The sequence below is a fragment of the Pipistrellus hanaki genome, assembly GCF_964339955.1.
Source record: "Pipistrellus hanaki genome assembly, chromosome: 6".
NCBI lineage: Eukaryota > Metazoa > Chordata > Mammalia > Chiroptera > Vespertilionidae > Pipistrellus > Pipistrellus hanaki.
In genome coordinates, this window is record NC_140508.1 from 73,049,108 (window position 1) to 73,077,043 (window position 27,936).

The 27,936-nt window shown below is 52.4% G+C and overlaps 1 protein-coding gene across 3 annotated transcripts in view; it reads right to left on the reverse strand.

Annotated features, from left to right (window-relative positions):
- Nucleotides 1-27,936, reverse strand: part of CTIF (cap binding complex dependent translation initiation factor) — a 222,083-nt gene that overhangs the window by 165,870 nt on the left and 28,277 nt on the right. The gene's annotated exons all lie outside the window — the stretch shown is intronic.

The window sequence follows — 27,936 nt, forward strand, 5'->3', positions numbered from 1 at the left end:
GGCCTGCTGGGCCACCTCCACGTCCCTCTTCCACTCCTTGCCCAGAGCTCCCGCCTGACTTCCTAGAAGTGGGACAAGCTAGAACCTTTCTCAGCTCTAAGTCCCCCACGAGGGACCCTCCCCCTTTCCTGACAGGTTCTAAGCCAGATGGGAAGGGGCTTCAAAGTTTGTCTGGTGTCCCTTTCATTGTCTGAACATTGCTGCTCTCCAAGGGGAGTCCCCTCAGCTAGAGGATGCTGCACATGGTTTCACCAGGAGAATGCCATCTACCAACCCACTGCCACTGGGCACACTGAGGACCTGAATGTACAGCCAGCAATCCGAGACTCAAAGGGTGGCATGCGCCTGCCTTGTTCATAACAAAGACAAGGTCCTGGTATGTTTCCAGGAACATTTGAATTTCAAAACCTTGGATTACTGAGAACTTTTTTAGAACATAGTTATTTGCTAGTGATCAACAGGACAAGGCATGGCCCACTGGTTCCAGAAATCCACCAAGTTCATGAATGCTGACTCACATACCCCTGCTGGCCTGGTCAAAGGTTGAGTTCGCGATGGTGGACACACACCTTCTGACTCCTGGGTTTTGGTTGCTGCAAGGAGCACAGGCTCCCTTGGACCCCAGCTACTGCAGGGGAGTGGCTGATGCTAGAGAGAGCTAGCTCTGGGCTCCTGAGGTCAGTGGCCTTGGGGTTTGGAGCCTGCTCCATTCCAGAGGGAGTGGTCCGAGGTTTCAGGCCCAGGAGCCCACATCAGAGTAGGGAACCCAGGTGTGGAGACTCTTGAGACAGTAGGTCTGAAGGGAGTCATTTCTGATTGGAATAAGCATGCCTAGTGGTGCAAGGCCACGGTCAGAGGTGCGGTGTGTCCAATGCCCCTTCTTCCACCTGCCGTTCAAGGCCTACAGTGACCTTCCATCCCTCCCACTACCAATACCCACCCATCTTATCCCTTCTGCTCCCGTGACCCCCTGCCGACCCCTGTCTACTCTGCTGCTTGCCCCAGGCATATGTCTGTGTGCTAGGCAGAACCATGAGAGTGTCCTGCGCGTACACCTCCTCCCAGTTACTCAATGAAACACTGAAGGAATCTTGCAAATATAATTAAACTCCAAATCAGCAGACTTGAATACAGGGAGACAATGCAGGAGGGCCTAATTACATGAATCTCTTCAGTCTGGGCCTGGAGCTAGAGACAAAGATTCAAAGCACAAGAAAGACAGGACACACCACTGCTGGCGAGAAGGAGGGGGCACCTGCAAGGAACATAGCAGCCTCTGGGAATCTCTGGTCCATGGCAGAAAGGAAGAGGGCACCTTAGCCTTACAAGAGCAAGGAAGTTAATTCTGCCAAAATCCAATGCTCCTGGAAGCAGACTTTGCTTCCCTGTGCCTCCAGAGATGAACCCAGCCTGGCAAGCCTTGATTTCAGCCTCGTGATACGCTGAGAGTGACTCACTTCCGGAACTGGGAGGTAGTCTACGGCATTGCCGTAAGCCACTAAGTTTGTAGTGATGTGCTGTGCAGCAAAAGACCAATGTGCAAGGCTCTTTCTGCCTCTGCTTTTGCACTGTGCCCCTCATCCCGAAGCACTTTCCCATTCCCTCCACCCACTGAACCCAGAGATCCTCTCACTCACGGAATGTATTGTAGAACAGCGCCTTAAAGGCCACCTGGCAACAGCCCAATCCCCAGGTTTAGTGGGCAAAGGATTCACTCGGCTTTGACCTATGGGCATGAGCACTGTGCCTTCTAATAACAGGAATGACTGACGTGCATTGAGCCCAGATCATGTGCCAGGCATTCTTCTCAGCACTTGATACGCCTTCACCCACTTACCCCTCACAACAACTCTATGAGATCAGTATAAGTATGCTACTTAGAAAACGGAGGTTCAGAGAGGTCAAGTAACTTGCCCAAGTTAGCACAGCAGAGCTCCAGGTCCACCTTCACTGCCTGTTCATCCCCTCTCCTGGCAGCCTGCTCTGGCCCTCAGGACATCTCCCGTCTCCCCAGGCCCCTCAATGAATTCAAGTGCTGCAATGGGATTCGGGCTCCGGAGGGCTGGGCCCATGCCCAGCTGCTGGTCCCGGCCAGATGGCATGATAAGATTGATGTCCAGAGAGGGCGGAAAGGAGCCGCCTGCAGGAGAAGGTAGCGCCTAAGGCCATGCCTATTATTCCTCGAAGACTTCAGATCTTATCGAGGGCTTCCTGGCGCCCGCACAGGCACAGGTGCAGGCCTGGCTTTTGCAGGCACTGGCTTGGAGCTTTCCAGGAGGACGGGTGCCCGGCTCTGCCTCCAGCAGTGGCCTCTGTTCTGCTCTGTTGGGCCCTCCAGGCCTCTCCCGGGCCTCTCCTGGGCATACCCTAGTCCTGTCCTGTGAGGGAGCCTCAACCCCACCGGCTCACTGAGGAAAAGGACAGGCATTGAGACCCACTCCCACCCCGTAGAATGCTGCTGCCCAGAGGGGAAAAGAGGATGCTGGGATGCCTCCTGAGGCACATTCTCACAGCTGCCCTCCCTCCTACTCCAGTCACTGCTGCTCAATCAGGGGCATGCAGTGTAGCCGACAGCACCTGACCTCTGCCCCTGGGCGCCTTCTTCCCGGGCACACCTGCAGGATCCCAGCTGGCACCCTGGAAGTGCCAGGAGCTAACATGCCTGGGCACACACACCCTTTTTGGTCTCCCAGATGACAGTTCTGAGGTGCTGTCAACACAGTCCCTCAATGGGTCCTAGGGGATGGAGCCCCGGTGGTAACCAGATCCATATACTCCTCTGTCTGGCTTTCCTCACTCCATCTCTCGCCCCTCCCATAACCCTCCCCAACCCCCACCCATGTCACTCCCCCCAAGGACTCCTGCTCCTGGGCTGCTTCCAGGAACTCTGCTTTCTGAGGGAAACCAGGCTAACCTGTCACTTGGGCTCCCTTCTTCATTTCAGAATGAGTCCCAACCAGGAAGCCAGAAGCCCTCCTTCAGCACAAAAGCCCAGCTTTATCTCTGTACACGAGAAGAGGGAGGAGGAGGGAGAGGGAGAGAGTGCTGTCCCCATGGTCCATGTTCTCAGCTATGGGGCTGGAAGTTCACTCATGTCCCATTATTAATATACATATTTTGATTGATTTTAGAGAGGAAGGAAAAGTGAGAGATAGGAACATCAATGATGAGAGAAAATCATTGATTGGCTGCCTCCTGCACACCCCCCACTGGGGATCGAGCCTGCAACCCAGGGATGTGCCTTGACCAGGAATCAAATTGTGACCTCCTGGTTCATAGGTTAACACTCAACCACTGAGCCATGCTGGCTGGGCTTGTCCCGATTTTGCATCGGTAAGTTATACACCCCGTAAAACTCAGCGTTGTCATCATTTCCAAGTGTACAAGTCAGCGGCATTAAATACATTCACGATGGTTGTATAAGCATCATCATCATCCACCTCCAGACTAGTTCATCTTCCCAAACAGGAACTCTGTGCCATTAAACATCACCTCCTCCTTCTCCTCCTCCCGCCCCTGGCACCCACTCTTCTCCCTTCATCTCCGTGAACTTGTCTATGCTGGGAACCTCATCTATGAGTGGAACCATACAGTATTTGTCCTTCTGTGACTGGCTTATTTCACTCATCATAACATACTCCAGTTCATCCATGTTGTAGCATGTGTCAGAATTTCACACCTTTTTTATGGCTAAATAACACACAGTATACAATAATATATTGTATGTATAGATCACATTTTGTTCATCCATTCATCCATCCAAGGACATTCAGGTTGTTTCCACCTTTGTCTCTGGTGAGCAATGCTGCTGTGAACACGGGTGTGCACGAACCTGTTTGCGTCTGCTTCTAATTCTTTGGGTACATATCCAGAAGTTCTGCCCCACTTTTAAGGCAAAAAGAGTAAGGAGGCCGAAACTGGTTTGGCTCAGTGGATAGAGCATTGACCTGCAGACTGAAAGGTCCTGGGTTTGATTCCGGTCAAGGGCATGTACCTTGGTTGCGGGTACATCCCCAGTAGGGGATGTGCAAGAGGCAGCTGATCGATGATTCTCTCATCAATGTTTCTGACTCTCTATTCCTCTCTCTTCCTCTCTGTGAAAAATCAATAAAATATATTAAAAAAAAAAAAAAAAAAAAAAAGAGTGAGGAGGTACAGAGTAAACTCTCAGGCTGGTGGAGACCAGGGAAGTAAAGGAAATGAGGGTTTGTTCCGCTCCCCTCCTTCCTGGGCTTTGCGGTGTCCTCCTGGCTCAGTTTCCCATTCACAGCAAGAACAGGAAGGGAAATCCCCACAGCTGGGCTGCTGGCGAAGCTGGGAGCCAGCAAGAGGAGCTTATGTTTTAATGATGAGCGAAAGTGAGACGGGGGACAGGACCAAAGGAAGAAGGAGAGAAGAGGATGAAAGAGAAGAGACACCTTGGCTGCAGCCATCCAGAATGCAGAACCCTGTCGCCAACCAATCCACCCCCATCCCAGGAACCCACCCTGCAGACGATGCCCCCCCACCCCCCACCCCGCCAGCCCTCCCTACCCTGCCCATTGCCTACCAGGTGATGGATGTGCAGGAAAGAAAAGGGAAGCAGCAGGAGTGGGGAGAGTGCTGAGGCTGCTCTTTGCTGTAAAGAGCAGGCGGTCCTGGGCCTGCAGGCACAGGGGTGGGCCTGGGTGTGCACAGCTTTGGGAGGGACATCTGGGCCTGTGCTTCCCAGGCAGGACGGAGGCTGACCTACAGCCGTCTGGTGAAAGGGGTGGCCCACACTCTCCTCCTGGTGTTGTTAAGGGGCCTCATCCCAGCTCCAGGGGCTCGGGGCACCCCCTGCAACAGCCAATCGTGTTCTATGCTTGTCACTATAGCTCGGTGAGCCTGGCTGACTATTTTTAAGGCCAGAAACAAAAACACCCATGTGCTTTGATGAAAAGGTGCCTTTGTCCACACTCCTGTCCTCCCTACCCAGACCCAGGTGAACCCTCCCCTTGGTGCCTGCCCTCTGCCCAGTGCTGTGGCCTCTTTGGCAAGCAGCACTCAGCACAGTGCTTCTGCTGACCGAAAGGCACGGGGCTCCCTGCCTGAGGTCAGGAGTGCCTCTCGCCCCACCCTCTGGCCCTGCCGACCTCTGAGTCTGCTACTACCATCAGCTAGAGGTCTGGAGGAAACCGGGGGGCTGGGAGGCAAGAAGCTGGAGCCTCCCGAGCCACTCAGCAGCCTTTCCTCTCGCCCAGGGACAAACGGCATCAGTGGCTGTAAATTTAGCCAATCCCTTTAAGAACAGCCACGGCATTAAGAGGCATTACCTCCTCCTGCAATCCCCTGGATCAATTCAGTGACCTGCAAACAAGAGACACTTCTGCCTCTCTGCCACCGGCCCTTCTCTGGGGAATCCACCCTTCCAGGCCCTGGAAGGATGCAGCACGCACCCCTCACCCTTTGCAGAGCCTTTCCCTCCGCCCTCAGCATGCAACTCACAGGGCACCACGCCCCTGTGGGACCTCACGGAGGAAGCCTCGGAGGGAGGGTCTCAGTTTCTGCTTTCCTGACTCCTTTCTGCTTTCCTAATGCGCGGTTCGTTTATTGATTTTCTGTTTTGTTTTGTTTTTGCTTTTGGCTGCTGCCAGGGGCTCAGCCTCTCTTGGGCCGGAGCTCAGCAGCCTTGGGGCTCATGCCTGTCCACCCATGCCAGCAGGGCAGCAACTCTGAAGATGGAGGTAGGCACACTGAGCTGTGGGTGGGCAGCAGGGCCCAGCACGCCAACATTGCTCAGTCACCACGCTCACCTCGTGTTAAATCTCGTGCACCTCACCTTCCATGGCCCCTTCCACGCCTCCTGCTGCAGCACATCCTGGGTCCCCTGAGCTCCCCTCCACTACTGCCTCCTGCTGACCCTGTTACCCACAAGGCCATCCCCTCTCCCATTCCCAACTCCACATGGTGCTGGCAATGGACACCTTTGCCCAGAGCCTGCAGCAATTAGGGCAGTGCCAGGCCGCGGCCATGCTGCCTGCTGAGGGTGGGAGGAGAGGCCTCACTGCCGGGGAATGGAGCATGCCCAAAGCTCTCCCGAGGGAGCCATGGGAACCCCCTTCCCGGGGCCTGCTGCCAACCCTCCCCTCCAAGTCCAGCCCACGCTCCACCTCCTGCAAAAGTGGGACTTCAGGGACAATGCCTTTCCCCGGCAACGGCAGCCCTGCGCTCGGCCATCCCTGTCCGTGTGACCTCAGGAGCCCGGGACACGTTCGTGCTCGCCGGAGAAAAGCAGGAGCATTCCACCGATGGCCCTCAGGTCCCCGACCACAGGAAGTGGGAAAGATCAGAGACATCGGAGCTGGAGGCAGCCTCAGAAATCATCAACATTCCCTGTCTCAGGAGTCCAGGACACCTGACATCCTTCCTTTCAACTCTGACACTCCCCCAGGCACACACCAGTGTAACCCTTTGTCACTCAGACCTCTGACAGGATGTGAGCTGGGCGTGGACTGTTTTCTCAAACTGCAGGTCTCAGCGGGCTGGTGGGCCGTGACATAAACTTAGTGTAAAATAAACACACGGTGTCAGCATTAAAAATGTATAACTACATTGAAAACACTTGTGAGTGACGCACGTTGTAAGTGGAACAACTGCTTTATGGAACTTCCGTGTCACCTGCACGTGGCAATGTATTGCTTTCTGGGAGGCTTACTGTCCAGGTGTGCTCTGCCCTCGGGCCCCCGAGCTCCACAGGAGCCCCCACTGGGCTCCCTGCACTGGCCCCCCAACCTGCTCCCTCAGCGCTGGGCACAGGCGGCCTCTGGACACCACCTCATCTCCCCTGTGCTGTTACCCAACTCTTGCCCTGCTCTTGAATTTTTTAAGGGTTTTTATCTTATCTTGACAAGACTGCATGGTCCTTGAGGCCCCAATCCATCCTATACCACTCACGGTCCCAAACCCAAGAGGACAGACTGACCTGCACCCCATCCCCTCCCCCCCCCTCCCCCACCGCCTCTTCCCACTCACCCCAGCACTCCCTTCTGGAGAGTGGATAGTGGTGTCCTCAGCTCTCCCCCTCTGCCGCTGGGCCAGGCTCTCCCCAGTCCCACACAGCGGGATGTTAAAGCCAAGGGTGCTGGGGGGGAGAGGGGGAGAGAGAAGAGGGGACCTGTCCAGTACCCCTCCTACCAGCCATCAAGGATACCTGATCCCAGAATCAGGATTCCAACTTCTTCCCACCACATCCCAGAGCCTCCTCAAGGCAATCCCCCCAATAGGTTCTGAGCGCTTGCTGCACGCCATGCCCTATAGGCACAGGGGGCAGGGAAGTCACACGTGAGGCCCTGAAGGGGAGATACAACATCAAAGCTGGAGGGTTACTGGCCAGCCAGTCACATCCCTGGCTGGACCCAGACAGCTTCCTCACTGCCCCCGGCTCCTAGGGATGTCCTGACCTCTCAGGTAACATAACGGTTATGGTTTCTGATGCTTGGTTCCAGTCTTTAAAGAGATGGATGATGAAAGGGCCACCAAGTAAGGTGTTGTGAGGATTTAGTGAGAGAATGCATGAGAATGTGTTCAATGGGGTCGGGTATACAGCAAGCACTCAATTACTAGCTTTGATTATAATTTGACATCACAACTGCTTCCTGCTACGCTTGACTATGTCTTGCGCCTTCTTTCCCCCATCTCCAAATGGCACCACCCTTAGGGTCCAGCTCCAGATACACCTTCCCCATGAAGCCCCCTGGCCACTCTGGCTATCACCGGTCACTGCTGTTTCTGAACTCCAGCCATCCACAGACCCCACTATTCCCGAATGTCTCCCCACCCTGAACTGCCTGTGTCCTGCATAAGGAAGGTCTCAGTCTGGCCCTTTCCTACATTCTAATTCCTGGGTTCACCTTCAGTCTGCCAACCTGCATGGACTCTTGGGGTCTCGTTCTCTCTCCTCTATGGGCCCTGTGAGTAGATAGGGTGGGCCCCGCCACAGGCCTCCAAAGGCTCCTGGGTTGACACAAAAAGAGTAAAAACCAACTCAGAGCACGCCGGGAGGGAGACCAACAGTGTCCTGCTCTGAACCTGGCAATGGACCTGTGAGAGCACCTCAGGTTAAGGCCAGAGAGCTCCTCCGAGCCTGGTGGCCCAGAACCCACGGGCTTTCTTCTCAGGTGACACTCTCTCTCCAGTGTCTCTCTCGGGGTAACCAGGGTCCCCAGTCAGCTTTCTCCTGGCAGCAACTTCCTGAACTAGAGCCCAGTGGGAGCAGTGACCGTGCCAGCAGTTTCCAAGAGTCTGATGGGGTCTCCGCCCCCCCCCCCTCCTCTCTTCATCTTCCTGAAACACCCTGACACCCCAGCTCACAGTGGTCCTCACCCCTCGGAACACCCCTAGCAACTGCCCACGGGGCCTTCTGACCTCCTCCCCTGCCTTGGATGACTGGAGCAGAACCACAAAGCAGAGACCGCACACGCTCTGGCTGTGTTCTGTTTTGCCTGTTGAGTATTTTAAGAATATTTGAGCTGACATTTTAAAAAAGATTTCATGTTAAAAAAAAAAAATCCCCATTTCTGATTTTCTTAAAGAATTGAGAGAGCCAGCACCACTGGCTCACCTTCCCATAGTGCAGCCATCAGCTAGAGCAGAGCGGTGCTGACCCCTTCCGACAGGGCATACAGCTTCCGGTTCTCCTCAGACCTCCACACTCCCTAACGTCTCCCCACTGCCACAGCCGTCCTTCTCACATGGCTCTGCACTCACTCACATGTTACCTGCCTGGCCCTCACAGGCATCCGAGCTTGACACCCCCTACAAGAAAGTAACTGTAGGTGAGTCACAGAACAAAAATGAAGTGTCCCCAAGAACCTGGAAATCAAGAACAGTCCCTGTCCCCTGGGAATTACAATGTGAAATCAATACGCGGCAGTCCAAAACATAAAAATGCAGCATCATGGCAAAGAAAAAGAGGTTTCTAGAAGGACTCAACGCTAGCCTGGTTGAAGACAGCCACAGAGCGATCCCAGGAAGACTGTGTCACTCTGAAGAGACTGGGCCGCACTGAAAGCAAGGAAAATAGCCACCCACAGAAGGTGGTGCAGGCCCAAGCTCTGTCCCGAGAAGGGGGTACCCTTTCTGGGTATCTCAAGGGCGGGGAGAAGGGGCATATAAATGCACAGGGCTGTCCCCCTGCACTCCCTTCAAGTTCTGATCACACTCCAGCTCAGTCCTGGCTGCCTCCTTCCCCAACTAAACCATGAGCTCTTAGAGGCCAAGGAGGTGTCTGCTCCTTCCTCAGCCCCTGGGAGCCAGAGACATTTAGTTAATTAGTGAGTATTTGATGACGGATTCCCTGAAATGAGAAAATGGCCGGTAGGGAACTGCATTCTGCCCCCATTGGTATTAGCAGACAGGAGCTGCTGGATGCTGGGCAGAGACGGGTGGCCTATCAGCCGTGGAGCAACGAATACAGTGATGCTGGGATGGAACGCTTGTTGGCTGAGTACTCCCCTCGTCATCCCCCCCACCCCCCCGCCACCGTGTGTCACACACACCACCAGAAGCCCCTAGCAACCACGAGAATCGTGAACTAGAACTCATCCGGTGCCCAGGGCTCTCAGAGCTCTCCCCGAATTCTCTATGAACTGCAGCGAGATACAGAACTGAGCAGCCAGAGCCCAGGCGTGTGAAGCCCACAGATGACGAAAGGCCAGACCCCTGACCCTGTAGTATTGTAGTTGTCTCTGACTTTGCTTGGAGGCCCTTTGACCTTGACTGTAGCAGGAAAGCAAATCATCATTACTGTGGTCCCTACAGACGGTTGGTTTCCAAACCATTTTCCTCTAAAACCTTATTTATGTTTCCAATGCAATTCTCAATGGCCCCCACTGATATATAAAAGATAATAAATAACAGCTAGCATTTGGTGGGCATTTATTATGTGCCAAGCCCTGTGATGTATCTATTTGGTGTATATTCATTTCATCCAAGACAATCCTATAATGTAAGCACCATTGTTTTTGCCCCATTGTACAGATTAGGAAGCCAAGGCAAATAGGGGTTGCCCACAGCATTCCCTAGCTACACCTTCAATCTTCTAGAACTCAGAGCCCCGATGACAGAGGTCTTGGGAGGTGGATGGCCAAGCCAGAGATGAGAGCTGTCGGCCAAGGGCATGTGGAAGACCCAGGTATGGTAGTTCTCCTGGGGTTGGTGTCCCCTAGTGTTTCTCTCTGGGACATGCTAAAGTCAAATAATTAGGGAAATAGGCGGCCAGAAAGCCTGAGCTCCTACTCACTCTATAGCCACAGTCAGCAACCGGTGGTCCGTGGACCACTGGTGGTCGGTGAGGTCCGAAAAGGTTGGCGACCGCTGCTCTACAGTATGCATTCTTGCAGACAGGGACTGCTTTGTCTTTCGCATCATACACTTTCAAGACCTGGCACAAAGTGTGGTTCTACAGAAGATGGATGGAAGGCCCATGGGCTACCTACGGGGGGCCTGTGGCTCGCCCACCTTGGGCCTCTGGGACCCAGGAGCTCTCCCTCCAGGGCTGGTCTGGTCCAGATGCAGCCAGATGCATTGCAGTGAGACCACCTGGTGGCAGATCCTGACTGGCTGTCCGTTATAGTTCTCAGGTGCTACAGTCCCATTATCTCTGAGGTTAATTTCACCCACTAGAGTGTGGTAGCAACGATAACCTTCTTACCTGCACACAGCAGGAGCAGCCTGCAGCCAGTTACAACCACAGGGAGCAAGCTGAGTGGTTAACTGGCAGAAAATTAACTGGGAAATTCCCTACTGCCCTCTATGCACAGGAAGGCAGGAGACATAAAGGCAAAAAGCCACTCCCACCGCCCCCAGTTGGAGAAAGGACCTTGCAAATAATTGAGTCCAGTGTGGGTGAGGACATGGAGAGATCAGAGCCCTCACACACAGATAATGGGAACAAAAAATGGTGCAGCTGCTTGGAAAACAATGCAGTAGCTTCTCAAATGATTAAACACAGAGTTAACCTAAGACCCAACAATTCCATTCCTATGCATACACCCAAGAGAAATAAAAATATATGTCCATGAAAAGCTTCTATATAAATGTGTTAGTAGCATTATTAATAATAGTCAAAACATAGAAACAACCCAAATGTCCACATCTGATGAATGAATAAACAGAATGTGGTAGATATATTCATGCAATGGAACCTTATTTGGCCATAAAACGGAATGCTCACACATGAATGAACCTTAAAAACACTGTGCTAAATAAAAAAGTCCATTATGATTCCATTATGTGATTCCATTAATATAAAATGTCCAGAATATGAAAATTTATAAAAATAGAAAGTAGGTTGGTTTTTGCCTAGTGCTGGGATAGGGGAAGGGATAGGTGGGCAGGGCAGTGGTAGCAATATCTAAAGGTATGGGGTTTCTTTTTGAGGTGACGAAGATGTTCTAAAATTGACTATGGGATTATACTGAAAACCATTTAACAGTACACTTTAAGTAGGTGAACTGTATAGTATGTGAACTATATCTCAGTAAAATTAGTTTAAAAATTAGTGTATCTATATAAGCAGGCTCCAGTATGGTGGCGTTGGGCTAGAATCTCTGGCTGATTAGCTTGGAGACCTCTCCAGAGAGCACTGTAGCTCTAAGGATAATCTAAAATTGTAAATAAATAAACAAAAGGCCTGAAAAACTGAGTCTAGTTTCACAAATTTTCTAGGAGGGATTCTGATGCCCCACCAAAGATGGGAATGCACCTCCTAGAGCAGCTCCATCCATCCGTCCATTATCCATCCATCCATCCATCCATCCATCCATTCATCCATCCATATATCCATCTATCCCATCCATCATCCATTCATCCATCCATATATCCATCCATCATTCATCCATCCATCCATCCATTCATCCATCATCCATTCACACACACACACACACACACACACACACACACACACATATATGTATATATCCATCCATCATCTATCCATCCATTCATCCATTTAACCCTCCATCCACCACCCACCCATTCATTCATCCATCCATCCATCCATTTAAAAAGCACCTACTCATGCTTGGTTAAGTGCTAGAAACAACAGGAGAGGCAAGAAAATAACCAGGCAATTGGCATCATGAGGCAAGTGCTGAGGGTCTCAGAGGAACAGCACCAACACATGAGAGGAATACTGAAGATGTTATTTTTATTAGCTTGCCCTAGTTGACAGAAAAACACAAATATAACTATTATATATGAAAACCAGAGGGATCTTAGAAAGCAAAGTCATCAAATTCAAGACCCACCCCTGTATTATGAGCCACAAAGAAAAGAAAAAATGCTGCCACTGAAACTATGACATAATGCCTTTACAACAGTCCCGCATGCAGACATTGGTCACACAAGCTTCATGTGGCTCTGAGACTCTTTCATCTCTTCTGAGGGATGTGGGACTTCCCTGCCTTTGAAGGTGGCATTGCTTAGCAGTGAGACGGGCAATTCTTGTGGTTTTACAGGCATGAGATTGCAGTTTTTCTCCCAACGGCGAATATTTGCTTTTCTAACATCAAATCAATGCTCCGCTGTTTCCATGCCCTTCTGCGTATGTAGTAACTTTTGGTGCAAATAATATATCAGTGAGATCTTTTTTAAGACATCTGGATGATAATTACACTGAACATGCGGCTACCCAACAATGCATCTAATTCAACTGACCACGTTGCTGCCTGCTCAGGCAATGATGACTCTGTCATGCCTGCTATGTGGCTGGCAGCCAGCAACAGTAAAGATGCCCCTGACTTCAGAGCCATTAACATGTGTGTGTGTGTGTGTGGGGGGGGGGGTGGGGGGGGGGGTGGAAATACACAACTGTGAAAGGGGCAAGCCAATCCCTTACTTTACAGGTGAGGAAACAGGAGTACAAGGCTGAGACATGACACATGCCAAACCATGGAGCCAGGACAACAAACCTGTGAGCTGAGATTTGTGCCATTGTGTTTTCTTCTACTCCCTCGGCTCCCTCCCATCTCTAAGTCTGTCTTACATTTCCTTGCTTGAAACAAAACAGAGTTTTCGAGAACACAGGACAGTAAGGTTAACCTTACCAGCAATCTTAGTTCTACCAGCCCCGTGAAAAAGGTTGATGGGAAATGTCACTCTAATACCATCCAAGGACTGTTAGTCTACAGCTGCTGGGGGATTGCATTTTCACTCCCAGACGCTGGGCCCCAGGCTGCCACTCACCCATAAAGGAAGCTGGCCAGGAGTGTTCTGAGCCATGCACTCTCCCTAGGGGTGGGGCCTGGGACCTGGGGGCCTGGAGATTCACCATCCCCATCACATGGCCTGGAAGAGTCTGGACAGGCCCTTGTGAGCCTGGTGTCAGTTAGGCATTCTGCATGCACAGTGTCCAGAGTTAGGGGGCCGCTAAATGGATTCTCAGTATCTCACCATGGTGCTCGCATCTTGGCAGCATGTCAGTCTTACTGGGCACTGGACCAACGTGCAGAAAACACATTGTTCTTTTGTGAGCCTGGGATTACGGAGCTGGCCCCTTACGTTAACACAGATGAACAGGGTCAGGTCCTCTTTGCTCCAACAAAAACGTTAAACATTTTCCTAGAGCTGGATAAGGAATGGGCCTAAAGCCTTCGGAGTGAGGGCAGGTCCAGTTCAGCTGAGCTGAGATACAGTCTGCGGAACGCCCAGCCAAGGCCCGAGTGCCAAACCAGAAACAGGCCTGTCCAACGTGTGCGCGAACAGCAGCTCGTGGGAACACCCTCCCTACGCAGCCAAGAGGAGGAGGAGGGCACATCTCAGATGTCAGCGAGCCCCATCTCACCAGGACACCGGGGTGAGATGTGACTAACAGGAGACAGTTGCACTGGGACTGATGGAACAGGAGGCCGCCCAGGGCTGGTCAGGAATATTGGGGGTGGGGAGGGGGGGGGTGCAGGCAGGGGAAGGAAAGAGCTAGCTGCGCTGTAAAAGGTAATGACAAATTTGTTCATCTCATCCAAGGAAGAAAAAATATCCAACATTCCAGCCTGCTGTGTAGTGACAGGCTAAGAACAGAGCTGGGGACATTGAACTTTCGGAGCAAAAGAATGTCCTTTCAGTGCCCCCTGTGCCCTTCAATCTGGCTCTGCCCGTGACTCAGCACAACGAACACAGGACACTTCCTCAGCGCGTGCCAGGCACCGTGCTGGGCCCCAGGCCCGGTGACTGAGATGTGGCCTCTGCCCTGGGTCTACAGAGAGCCCCCGAAGGGGAGACACACAGCCTTCGGAGTCCACTGCATGGATTATACATAACAAATATTCTAAACATCTCTCACAGGTGAAATTAGAACTGCTTTTTCTAGATTTTCCTCCTTTATTTTTTCCCCCTTCCAAAACGAGCTGGTAGCATTGTTATGTAAGTAAGAAAAAAAACAAACGAAGAGGAAAATATAGGTTGCTGTGGGGTCTCTCCTGCTTGTTGGTCGCCTGGTTAGAACGCCCAGAGGAGTGTCCATCCTCCCAGACTCGGCGACTGGTCAGAGCAAGGCACAGCTGTGAGCCCCCACCACACCCGGGCGGCACATCTGCAAGCTCACACCCCTCCTGCAGGGACTGCTGTTCTGCAGGCCTTTCCGCCTGACTGGCACAGAGCTAATTGTCTGCTCTGGCGACACACCAGGGCCCCTGCTGGGTGGGCAGCATCCTGTCCACCCGTCACCCTGTGAGCTACCACTTATTCCAGCGCCTGTAGGGCCAGAGGTCGGACATGAGAGTGCCCCTAGGATTGACCCCAATTTCTTTCTTTCTTTTTTTAAAAAAAATATATATTTTATTGATTTTTTACAGAGAGGAAGGGAGAGAGATAGAGAGCTAGAAATGTCGATGAGAGAGAAACATCGACCAGCTGCCTCTTGCACACCCCCTACAGGGGATGTGCCTGCAACCAATGCACATGTCCCTGACCAGAATCGAACCTGGGACCCTTCAGTCCACAGACCGATGCTCTACCACTGAGCCAAACCGGTTTCGGCAGGATTGACCCAATTTCTTGGGACAAAGACTGAGATTTCAGGAGGGCCTAAGGAAGGTAATCCCCATAAAGTACTTTAACTCAAGTTGAACATGTCAATATATTCAATAAGTACATTGCAGTTGATAATGGAGTTCTCATCCTCCTTTTTTTTATTTTTTTTTTATGTGTTTATTTGTAGAGAGAGAGGAAGGGGGAAGATAGAAATATCAATGAGAGAGAAGCATCATTGATTGGCTGCCTCTTGCATGGTCCCTACTGGAGACGGAGCCTGCAACAGAGGCTGTGCCCTTGACCACAACCGAACCTGGGATCCTCCAGTCCACAGGCTGACACTCTACCCACCGAGCCAAATCAGCTAAGGCTCATCCTCCTCCTTGCTCTGGGTGTCGCCACAGAACGTTCTCCCTCTTTGCTGCAAAGGTTAAGTGAGGAGCCTGCTTGTCTCCACTGCAATGCCAGCCCACCATTTCACCCACCTCCCAGAAGGGATTTTCCGGCTGGCAAAACACCAGGCAGATATGCTCCCAAGCTCCAATCCTAAACTTTTAATGCATAGAGATGGCACGTGCCCTGAGCTCAGTCCTGGCTCCCCCTGCAAGCCCTGCTGTCCTGGGGGCTCTGTTGTGTCATGCCGTGTGCGATGCTGCAGGGGGCAGGCTTTGGGCATGTCTTAGCATCCTCAGGGGGGTGCCACCTTCACCCCAGTGCTGAGAGTTGCCCGCCACGTCTTCCCTCCTTGCTAATGACACCACACGTCTAACTTCCTTCACACCAAGGCCTCTGAAATCTTAAATAATGAACCGAAGTTTGCAGGCTGTGCTGTGTGTGACTTATAAGTCAATGAAAACCTAAGTCACTCCAGGGGATGCCTGCGATAGTCTTCAAGTCACCCCCAGTAGGAGAAATCTGGATCCCTGGTAAGATCCCAGAAATGCCCTGCTTCCCCAGCATCCTCAGTGGGGGCTTCCCGCTTACCCAGGCCAACCTGAAGCTTGACCCATGCCCCCTGGAGGTCTAAGGAATCCGGGAGACAGGATGGGCTGGAAAAGGTGAAGAAGCAATGGATGGTGTGAGAGGCTGCATTGTGGGCCCTGCATGAGGTACAGGCCTGACTCCCGCATAGGCCCTGGGTCTCCTCACCTGAAACAGCCCAAGTTCTCAGGTTGGAGGAGAAAGAACTTCCCAGCAAGGCCCTCCTTGAGACCTGGGGGCTGGATCTGCATGCCAGCAACATGGGTTGTTTCCTTAACCTGTTCCTGTCCAGACAACTCCTACCCACCCTTCAAGACCCAGCCTGCATGCCTCCCTTCCTCACTGGTGTTCTGGTGAGTTATCTGTTGAACGTCATTTGTCCACTCACACGTCTGTTTCCCCTTGGATGCTGTGGGCACCTCTCGAGTCTTTTTCTTCTTTCTTTCCTGCTGCCCCTTGGAGAATAGATAACCAGCAAAGGTACAGTTAATGAATAAGGGACGGAGCAAATGAAATCAGTCGGTCGACATTAAACTTCTTCACTCAATGTTTATCCTTCAATGCTTGCCCCTTATTTTACCCATGAGCTCCCTCAGGAGACCAGGAACCGGGAGAAGACCCACATGATGCAGCGGGACCCCCAAACCTGGCTTTCCCACCTGCAGTTTGTGGAGCCATGAGGGTGGCAGACACTTCTGGTGGAATCCGTAATACCTTGTCTCTCCTCTTCCTTCCTAACAAAACCTTGTAACGTTGGGAGGGACAATGTATTGTACTAAAAACTGTATTTCCAAGCCTCCCTCACAGATACGAGTGGCCAGGAAGATACAAAAGGAAGATAGCGAATAGGAAACTCTTTAAACAGACTGCCTGGGCGGGCACGTGCCTTTTGTCCTTCCCACATTCTCCTTCTTGCCTGGAAAGTGAATGTGATACCTGGAGCTCCAGCAGCTCTCTTGGACTGTGAGGCAACTCTGAGGAGAGCACACACTCATGACACGTGGCAAAGCAGAACACGGACAGAGCCTGTTGCCTCTGATGACTACAGGACCCTCCACAGCCCTGGGCTGCCTGCCTCTGTATGTCTTTCACGTGAGAGAAAAATGAACCGTGTTGTTTACACCACTATTATTTGGGTTTCCTCTTACATGCTGTTGTGGTACACAGTTCTCTAGGGCGGCCCTCAATAACCCCTGTCTTCTACTTTCCCTGCCTCTGTTTAATCACCTCCCTTGAGTACAGGCTGGACCTGGTGACTTGCTTCTAACAATCAGAATACGGCAAAAGTGATAGGACTCACTTCTGTGATTAGGTTACAAAAGACTGACTTCCGTCTCCCGGACCCTCTTTGGCCTTCTTAGTTTGAGTGCTTTTTGATGAAGCAACCTGTCATTCATGTTGGAGAGGCCATGTGGTCAGGAGCTGTGGGTGACCTCTGACCTGCAGTCAGTGAGGGACTGAGGCCCCAGCCCAGTGACCAATGGAGCTGAATCCCATCAACAGCCACAGGAGTGAGCTCAAAACCAGGTCCTCTCACAGCCAATCACAGCCTCAACCCACACCTTGACCGCAGCCTCAGGAGAGACCTGGAAGCAGAGGACCTGGAGAGGCCGAGCCCAGATGCCTGACCAGCAAAAAGTGTAAGAAATGAGGTGTGTTGTTTGGGGATCATTTGTTACGCAGCAATAGACTAGCTGACACAGCCACTGATCCTGACCCTAACTGAAACCCTGAGCAAGATTCTCCCCTCCTTTGACTTCATTCCCTTTGAGAGTCAAAGGAGAGGGTTGGACTGGATGGTGTCAAAGGTGCCTGCCAGCTTCAAAATCCTAGAATCCTGTGACCTCCTCAAGCTCCTGTCACAAGAGGCTCCTGGCCTCCATCACGGGAGTGGCTAGACTCAGCAGTCCCATCACTCTTGACTACTTAGTGCTAGTTCTTACTCACTATGACTTGTTGTGTCAAGACAGGGATGAGAGGCAGGACCCCAAGTACTCTTTCACACCTGCACTCAGGGCCCTGCACCCTTGATGTAGGACTCTCTTCTTCTTAGCAGAGTAAAGGTCTCAGAGCCTGGCAAATCTTGGCAGCAGCTTTCGTCATTCATCGGGACTCCGTTATTGACCAGGGTCTGCTGATAAGATGTGGAGATGGCTGGGTTAATACACAGGCAAGGTTGGCGGACCACTGGGTGCAAACGGCTTAGCTAAGCCAGTGGTTTTCCAGCCGTTTCACTGCTTATACCATCTGTTCTGGGTTGAATTGTGTCCCCAAAGTTCATACTTTGAAGTCCTTGCCCCATGCCTCAGAATGTGCCCTTATTGGGAAAAAGGGTCATGGCCGATATAATTAGTTAAGATGAGGTCATACTGGCATAGGATGGGCCCCTGACCCAATATGACTGGTTTCATCATAAAAAGGGGAATTTGCACACGGACACAGGGAGAACGCCATGTGAAGATGAAGGCAGAGATCGAACTGATGCCCCTACAAGACATGCCAAAAATGGCCAGCAAACCACCAAAGCTCAGGACAGCATGGAGCAGGTTCCCCCTCACAGCCCTGATCTTGGACTTGCAGTCTCCAGAACTGAGAGAGAGAATCAATTTCTATTGCTTAAGCCACTCAGTTTGTGGTACTTTTGTTACAGCAGCCCTAGAAAACGAATACACCTACACCTACCTACACACACACACACACACACACACACACACACACACAATGAAGCAACATATGCACACACACACATGCTCACTCTGGTAATACATTTTGTGCATTATAAACAAGACCCTGGAATAGAATTTAAAAGACAAAAGAATAAATATACACAGGAGTTCTAACATTTTCTTTGGGTGGGGGGGCTTGTGCACCCCATTTTGGAGACCATTAGTTTGGCAAAGTTGGCGTTACCACCAATTTCCCTTCCCGGGAGTTCCACAGTGTTTGCCATTAGAGTCCATAATTCTGATCTCACTCCCCGACTGTTTTCCTGCTGAACTTGATGCCTGGGCAAGGACTGTGCTCTGGCAGGGTTTGGTGTGGGTGTGGGTGGTTCTGCCTACCCAGGACCACTGGACTCGAATGTGCTCTCAGGACCAGCTGTGGCCGGAGGAAGCCCTCATTCCTTGGATAGTTCTCGTTTTCATCCATCAAAAATAACTCTAGGGGGAGCACGGATGGAGTCAACTTCAGGGCAGGGTTGGGGGACGCCTGTCTGCAGCGGTGGAGGATTTCTGTCCCCTTGCCCTTCGCCAGCAAGGTCACGTGGCCTTTCCAGGTGAAGAGGGAAAGGGTGTAGGGATGGAGGGAGGGCGGGGTGGGAAGAGGCAGCCAGAGAATGTGTGTGCTCGTTCCAGAAATCCCATCTGGCCTTGCTCAGCTGCCTGGCTTTCCTGTGCAGCTGCCATAAATGCCAGCTCACAAACAGTGTGGCCTGCAGCCTCCGTGGGCCCCTCCCCGGCAGCTAGGTCAGCTGACAGGCCCCAAAGACTGCAGGCATGGTGGTGAGGAATGCGGGCCTCACGCCCCCGGCAGCTGGGAGACCTTGAGCACATAGAACCCGCTATATCACTCACAGGGCTCAGCGCAAACTGGAAATTCAGGGCCTCTTGTTTAAAATAAGAATTGAAAAACAGTGACCACGAGCATTCACCAAGCTTTAACCCTTCTGAGCAGGGGGCCCTGTGCACCCAGAAGGGGTGCACACCCATGGAGCCGGTCCATGAGCAGGCACCTCCAGGGCCACCCACAGGAAGAGGAGAGGTAAATGCATTCACCTCTGTGGTCTGCTATCTGGTTGACAGAAGTGTCCCCTGCATACGTTTTCAGGAGCTTCTGCCCTATGGCACATGACTGAATGCCAGACACGGAGACAGAAGAGTATGAACGAGTTCCTAGCACCGCCTGGCCTGGCCCCCGCCCCACAAGAGGCTGCGTATCATGGGTGGCAGTGACCTGCGTGTTTAGGCCCCTGGCCTACACTACAGACGAGAACAGAACCTTTCCTTCCCTCTTACTTGTTTCTCTCTCCCAGGGCTGCTAAGAACATAAATATCGGGTCTCAAATACAAAAGAACCCGAACGCATGTGATTAATACCAATAACGCTGACAATACTAATGATCGGTGAGAGGCTTTGCTTTGATTCAGCCGAGTCCTTTCACAGGCACCACAACTCACCCTTTGAGGCCAAGTCTTCCGGGAAGAATCCTCAGGCCCTAAAAGCCGCTCTCAGGGGAGCACCCACCGAAGGGGGAGGGGTTTTCTTCCTGTTCCTGCCAAGGGCACACTGACTGGAGGGAGCCCCTGGGGGCGTCCCTGACACCTGAGAGGTGCCACGCTCTGGCCGGATGCACAGTGCCCCAGTCTTCTGGCCACTGAGGGCTCCCAGGGTTGGAGGGACAAGGGGAAACTTTCTAGCGCTCATTTAAGAACGTGCTGACTCGACGGGGGACAGGCAGTGGGCTCTGGGCACAGGGAAGTCAGCCGGCCTGGCTGCGCCCACCTGTCTCTGGGCTCCCCGGCTCCCGTGGCAGCCAGCCCCTCCAGAATGAGAAGCCTCCAGAGTTTTGCAGCCACTTCCTTAGTTCCTCTTTCCCGGGGGGCCGCGGAGCCAAGTGTGGCCTGTGAACGGCAGGCTTGGCTTCTGCTCGGCTGATCAGAGCGATTAGTACCAGCCACTCCCTGCTAATTGCTGTCCTCAGCAGTGCCAGGCCCTCCTGGCCACTCCTCCCGGAGCCCTCTGCCGGCACACAGCCTCCGACTGTGAACAGTGACAAAAGTGGCGTGTCCGGGGATGGCAGTGACCAGGCGCGAGGCAGGCTCGTGCCAGTTATCCATCCGCTTGAGCAGCCGAGACGAAGCTTCTCTGCCGAGTCCAAGCCAGGCTCCCGATGCTCATCCCCTTTGGGGAGACACCGGGAGAGCTAAACCATCCCTGGGAAGGAAGGGGCCTTTCAGGTGACAGCTTGATTTCCTCACTGGCATCTAGGTGAACGGAGGCCAGGCAGGGAGCCACTCTGTGGACGGCGCCGGGCGTTCCAGTGCAAAGAACACAGCGCCAGGAGCCCCAGGACCGGTGGGTACCTCTCCTGCCTCACCATGAATTCTGAATCTGTGAAGCGGGGTGGACGGGACCGGCCCCACTCATCTCCCAGGGCTGCTGTGAGGGTGAAGGGAGGCACCAAGCATCACTGTAATTATGTGAGTGGCATTTGGGAGGTAGGCCTTTAAATATACTCTCTCCAATCCTCCCGAGTCTATAAGCTGAATGCCATCTTAGAGATGAGGAAACTGAGGTCAGCGAGGTCCAGACGCCATGGCCACACAGCAGCTGCGGACAATGGACCTGGGGTCACGGGCTCTGCTGTTCTGGGGCTGCGCTCTCCTGATCGCTGAAGCTGTCGCCTCCCATGTGTCCTGCACAGAGAACAGGCCAGGCTGCTCCGTGCCTGCAGGCAGCCACTGCCTGGAGCAGCTGACACCACAACCGAGGGTGCACCACCTGCAGCCCGCTGGGACCCAGGGGTGGCTTCGAGGGAGGACCCAGCGAGGGCAATGAGTGAGGCCATCAGACTGGCTCTGGAGCAGGTCTGGCGTGTAGAACGTGGGAGGAGTCGTCAGTCTATGGACAAGGGAGACCGGGCAGGAGCCAGAGAGGAGCTGAGATGACCTGAGTGTGTGTGGAGATCGAGCTGGACCCATAGCTACCTCCATTGCTGAGGTCCACCTGTCTCCACCTATATGCACCTTACAACATGCCCTGAATGTGATGTCTGTCTGATCCTAGTCTCACTCTGTGATGCTTGTCCAAGTCCCTCTGGGAGAGGCCTGACATTCATATTAGAGTGTAAATGACTGACAAAGCAGGTTTCAATGGGGGGGGGGGGGCAGAGGCCAATGGGATGGAGGGTGGTACAGAAAGGAAAGCAAGAAGACATGTGAATGGACACCTGTCTCTTCCCAACTGAGGTGCTGCCAGGGGCGTTGGTCATTCTCTGCCCAGTCTCCGGTAAAGCTGGTGCTCAGAGGGACCCCTAGGCCGATGACAGGGAAGGGCAAAGGACTTGTAGTCCAGAAACCCAAATCTACTGGTTCTGCTCTTAACGAACTATATGACTTTGGGCAAGTCTGGTCTGGGCCAGCCCAGTCTCCTGTGTTTGGAGGCGCTTCCAAGTTCTAATCCGTTTAATTCCGAGGTGTTTGTCCACTTCCCTCACTGTTGCTTTCCCGGGAACCCCCTGGTCCATGTAGAAGCAGGAAAGGGGCAGCCGGCTCTGGACAGGCCTGGCACAGATGGGCGGCCACTCTGTCCCCAGCTGCGCTGCACAGCCGGCCCCGCTGCCCTGGCCCTGGCCGGTGCTCCGCCCTTTCTGGCATCCACTGCGGCCTCAGCGCAGCAGCTGGGACCAGATTCCAGACTAAATATGGAGCCCGGGCCCCAGGCTTCTCCCACCTGCAGGCCCAGGGCCCAGACCTCTGCAACCACGCTGCCCGCCCTCCAGCCCGCCCGCAACGCTGACAGCGGAACTCTGCACACGGACAAAGGCCAGACACAGGTCAGGAGGGCCACAGCCAGCAAAACAACACAGCACAGGCGCCGGGCTTTAGGAAACACAGGAGCAAGACCGCTGTTTAAATGATGGAGAAGAATGCCCAGCAGACAGTCCCGGAGCTGTACCTGATTTTCGAGACAGAACAAGGACAAAACATTTCTCCCTCCCCTTGGGCTGATATATGGTCACATCTTAAAAGAAGGCCCATCTGATGTTAGCTCTCTGTCTCTGTCTCTATCTCTGCCTCTGTCTCTCTCTCCTCTTTCTCCTCTCTCCCTTCTCTCTCTCTCTCACACACACACCGACACTAGCAAACTGTTTATAAAAATACAAGTCTGCCTGACTGGTGTGGCTCAGTGGTTGAGTGTTGGCCTATGAACTAGGAGGTCATGGCCCAATTCCCAATGCCTGGGTTGTGGGCTCGATCCCCAGTGTGGGGTGTGCAGGAGATAGCTGATCAATGATTCTCATCATTGATGTTTCTATCTCTCTTTCCCTCTCCCTTCCTCTCTGAAATCAATAAAAAAAAATATTAAAAATAAATAAAAATACAGGTCCGACAAGCTGAGTCTCCAACCTAAATACCAGGCAGAATCCTACCCGAGGGTGGCCCAGTGTGAACCACTGTCACACCCCCTCTCCAGCATCACAGATCTGCGTGACACCTGAGAATTACTGGTGTCCTTGGGGCAGAAGGGAAAGGAATTGATACGCACACAGGGAGAAGCCCATATGGAAACAAAGGCTGAGACTGGGGTGATGTATCTGCTAGCCACTCAGAAGATGGGAAGAGCCAAGAAAGGGTTCTGCCCTAGGAACCTCGGAAGGATCATGGCCCTGCTGACATCCTGACTTCAGCCTCCAGCCTCCAGAACTGTGACAGAATCAACTTCTGTTGTTCTAAGCCACCGGGACTGTCATTATTAGTTTTCTGTGGCTGTTGCAGCAGCCACAGAAAACTAATAATCAAAGTCACGTAACAATTGAAGCCCATGCCTGCCCTTGGGCCTTCTCCTGCAGCACAAGCCAGCTCCGGGCTCACCTAATTCAGATTCTATTCAAAACACTGTGATGCCCAGTAGTGTGGGAGGCCCAATTATAGGAAAAATGAGGACTACCCAATGGAGTTTTTTATGTTGCTTTTAAAACGGGCTCAGTTCAGTTTTCTATCTCTCAGAGCAGCACGCAGCATGTCGCAGGCTGTGTGGACTGTGTGGGCTGTGCCGTTATTCTCTGAACGGGGGTCGGGGTGTACCTGGATGAGGGACCCCGGAAGGGCCGAAGCTCACTCGTGTGCCACACAGGAAAGAGCTGTGTCTTCGAGGGAAGGGGCGCCTCTCCTAACTCCTCCGAAGGCCGTGTTGGAGATGGACCCCTGGTGGGCTAGCACCACTCTGGAGCTAATTTAATTTGTTCCAAGCCTCCAAGCCCAGGTAGGATATTTTATTTTTAACTGGAAAATTAAGGCCTTAACCTATATAGTCTGGCCTAACTAAAATGAAAGAAGACGATAAATACATCTAAAGGAAAACGGGCAAAGAGCATGAGAAGTACATTTCTAAAGGAAGAAACATATAAACAACTTACAAATTCCTCCCAAATCTTCAAGTTCACCAGTAATCAAAGAACCGTAAAGGAAAATGAGGTATAATTTTATACTCATCAAATTTGGAAGAGTGGAAAGGGTATGACAACTATCTTCTCTAGGGCGATTTGGCTCAAGTACCAAAAAAAATTCATTGAATGCATGCATAATTTAGGAATCAAGAAAAGAACTACAGACGTCTTTGACATTCACCTACAAGTGTGTCTAAAGGAAAAATGAGAGCAGCCCTAGCCACGATGGCTCAGTGGATAGTGTTGGCTCACAGACTGAAGGGTCCCGGATTCGATTCTGATCAAGGGCATGTACTTAGGTTGCACGCTCGATTCCCAGCCCCAATTGGGGCGCGTAGGGGAGACAACCAATCAATGTGTCTCTCTCACATAGATGTTTCCTTCTATCTCTCCCGCTTCCTCCCACTCTCTCGAAACATCAATGGAAAAATATCCTCAGATGAGGGTTAACAACTGCAACCACCAAAAAATTAAGAGCAGAGGCCACACCCCACAGCCCTTAGCTCTTGGAGTCAACATAAGTAACAAATACTAGAACACCAACATGGGTTAACCCAAAGGCAAAGACATTTGCAAGTTGTTACGTATTGTTCTTTTTCCCCAACTCAGCTCTGAAGAGCCCTGAAGCTGAGGCAGGAGAAGAAAGCATGGAAGAGGAGCATGTGAAAGAGAGGATGCATCACTGAGCAGCAGGAACTCTGAGTAAATGCTCTGTCCCTTGGAAATGGGAATGGCAGGCGATGCCCCTTAGCAAAGCCTCTGGGAGCCTCTCAGAGCTGAAGCAGATTAGATCTCCCGCGTGTTCCCCTGTCCGAGGAACAGGATGCAAATCCCACAGCTTCATGTCTCAGAAGTGTGGACTCTGCAGAGGAAGACTTTGAGGGTTGGCTGCTCGCCATGGCTGCAGGGGGCCAGTGTTGGCATCCTTGGGGGCGGGGAGAGGGGTGGGGGTGTCCAGACTATGTTCCCAGGCCCCACCCCAACCTCAAATACAGGCTCCGACAAGGCTGTACACTGGCACACCTCAATTCTTCCCCAAGACGGTGTTACCCTGCATTTCTGTTCTGCTTTCTATGCACCCATTTATTTCAACAAGAGCCACTTTCCTGTACTGATAGAGCCTTCAAATGCTGCTGACACTCCGAACAGATGCACCGCTACATCCTGCAGCTTGGTCCTGCCTGACATAGAAAGGTGCTTTGGGTTGCATACATTTGGCTTCGAGTCATTCCTGCTGCTCCAGGAGCCCTGCCTCATGCAGACCCCACGCTTCCAAGGGAAACTGAGAGAACAGAGGTCACACACGTGGCACAGACAGGGGAGGTGGCCTCCGCCCCCCAAAAAAGTGCCTCTGTCCTTCCTAACCTTTCTAACTCACTCTCGGAACCACTGGTGACCTTGTGGGGGGATGGAAACGAGCATGGTTTTGATCTTGGCAAAATCCCTCAGTCTGTGTGAGTAAGATGCACCTTTATAATGTATATACATTACACTTCAGTAAAGAACTGTTACTACAAAGATGGGAAAGACATGGATGGCTACAGAAAGCATGGTCTGCAAACCAAATGGCACAGAGCCAAGTCCCTGACCTTGGAGATTTTCAGCTGGGGAGCTGGGAGAGAGCAGGGGAGGCAGCACGGTCAAAGGTCTGCGCCGAATACCACAAGAGCAAGGTCAAGACTCGCCCTGCTTTGGAAGCACCTGGGCATCTGAGCCACTGGGCATCAGTACCATCACCAGCACTGGTCCTCCAGCGATGACACCGTTACCACCACTAGCACCGGTACTCCCACCCCCACCGCCATCATCACTGCTACTGCTCACTAACCTGCTGGCCGGAGGCCAAGCCGGAAACAGTGTCCCTGTGCCCAGAGCACCCAGCACACAGTGGGCAGGTCAACGTAACTGAATGGGCCTCAGAGAGGAGCCGGAGGCAGGAGAGCAGGCAGGTGTGGCAGGAGGCCTTCCTGCTGGAGGCCCCCGGGGACTGCACCGAATCAACCCCCCCCCCCCCCCCCCCCACACACACTTCCTTTACACCCCAAGCCAGGCATTAGGCCTTGAGGGGTCATCCCTAAAGGGTTTTCAACCCTTATCCCCTTCCTTTTTGTTCCTATAAATGTGTTGCACCATCCACATTACATCGCTCTCTGCCAGCTGTCTGGACCCCCAAGGCCAGCTCCTGATGGGCCCCCACCCTCACCCAGCCTCTGCTCCTAGGGCCCAGGACCCAGCCCCACACAGCCTCACGGAGCCATCAGTTTGTCTTTGTAAAGTCTCGTCATGGGTCCCAGTTCAGAAGAGGGTGCAGGCTCCACCTCACACTCAGGGGTCCCAGACCGGCCTCCTGCTTCCTGGAACGCACACTTCGTTCTGGCACCTCTCTCCTCATGGCCTCTCCGTTGCCAGGCAAAGAGACATGATTTTTTTTTTAATTCTTTTTAATATATTTTATTGATTTTTCACAGAGAGGAAGGGAGAGGGATAGAGAGCTAGAAACGTCAATGAGAGAGAAACATCGACCAGCTGCCTCCTGCACACCCCCTACTGGGGTTGTGCCCGTAACCAATGTACATGCCCCTGATCGGAATCGAACCTGGGACCTTTCAGTCCGCAGGCCGACGCTCTATCCACAGAGCCAAACCGGTTTCGACCAAAGAGATATGATTTTTAAAAGGGACACTTTGATGGGGAATAACAGTCTTTTCAAGGAGCCACGCTGTGACAGCTGGCTGTCGGCATGCGGAAGGACGAAGCTGGGCCCCTACGAGGCTGTTTATTCCGGATGCCGCCTTGACACCACCTGCTCAAAAACCCGAGCCCTGTCCGCATCCCAGTCCTGAGGCAGGCCACGTATCAGATTCCACTTCGCCCGACTCCCTGCCTCAGGATGAGGCAGCATTTTTCTAGTCACAGCTGCTATGTTTCCTCTCACGTCTCTAACCTCCAGAGGGTTGGACTGAGCCCTCCAGGCCAGTCTGCCATGGTCAGCACCACATCAGGCCCCGGGGGCCTGGGCAGGCCTGTGTCCCCTGGGTCAATGCGGGGATTAGCAGCCTCACAGATGCCCCTCTGCTAGGATTAGCCCTGCGATGGTGTCCCCTGAGCAGGCACCACCCTTTCCCTCCAGCAGTTCCCCTCCAATGGTCTCCGGAGGCTCGGTACGCAGGCTAGCTCTCGTTTGTCTGTGGCGTAACGTGCTTTGAAGTCACACACTCCACCAGAGCGGTCTCAAGGTTCCAAGAATAGTGAGCAATTTCAACCTTTTAGAGTATTAGCTCCTCAATGGAGACCAAAGACAAGCCTTGAAGTCCCCAAACCACAAGCTTACACAAAGCAGAGCAGGAAATTAGAGTCTAAATACAAGGATTTTCAAAGGTGCAGGTGAGACCAAATCCCACCCATGTCCTTCTCATTTTTGTTTGTTTGTGTCACACACAAATCCTGCACTTGGGCCTCCATAGGACAAGGTCTCTTTTTTGTTTTTGTTTTTAAATACATTTTTATTGATTTCAGAGAGGAAGAGAGAATCAAACATGATCTCCTGGTTCGTAGGTCAACCATTGAGCCATGCCGGCCAGACATCACTGGGTTTTATTGCAGACTCAGGGTCAGCAATTATATGGTGACGCCTCATCTGGGATGGCGAATCTGGAGAAGAGAACATTCTTCATTCAGAGGTGACTTTTTGCCTGCTTGTCCTAGTGTTTGTGTTGGCTGAAGTATAAAGATCGTATAGAAAGAGGATTTGGAAAGGGAGAGGAGAGACGAATGAGGCCCTAGGATGAGGATGTGGG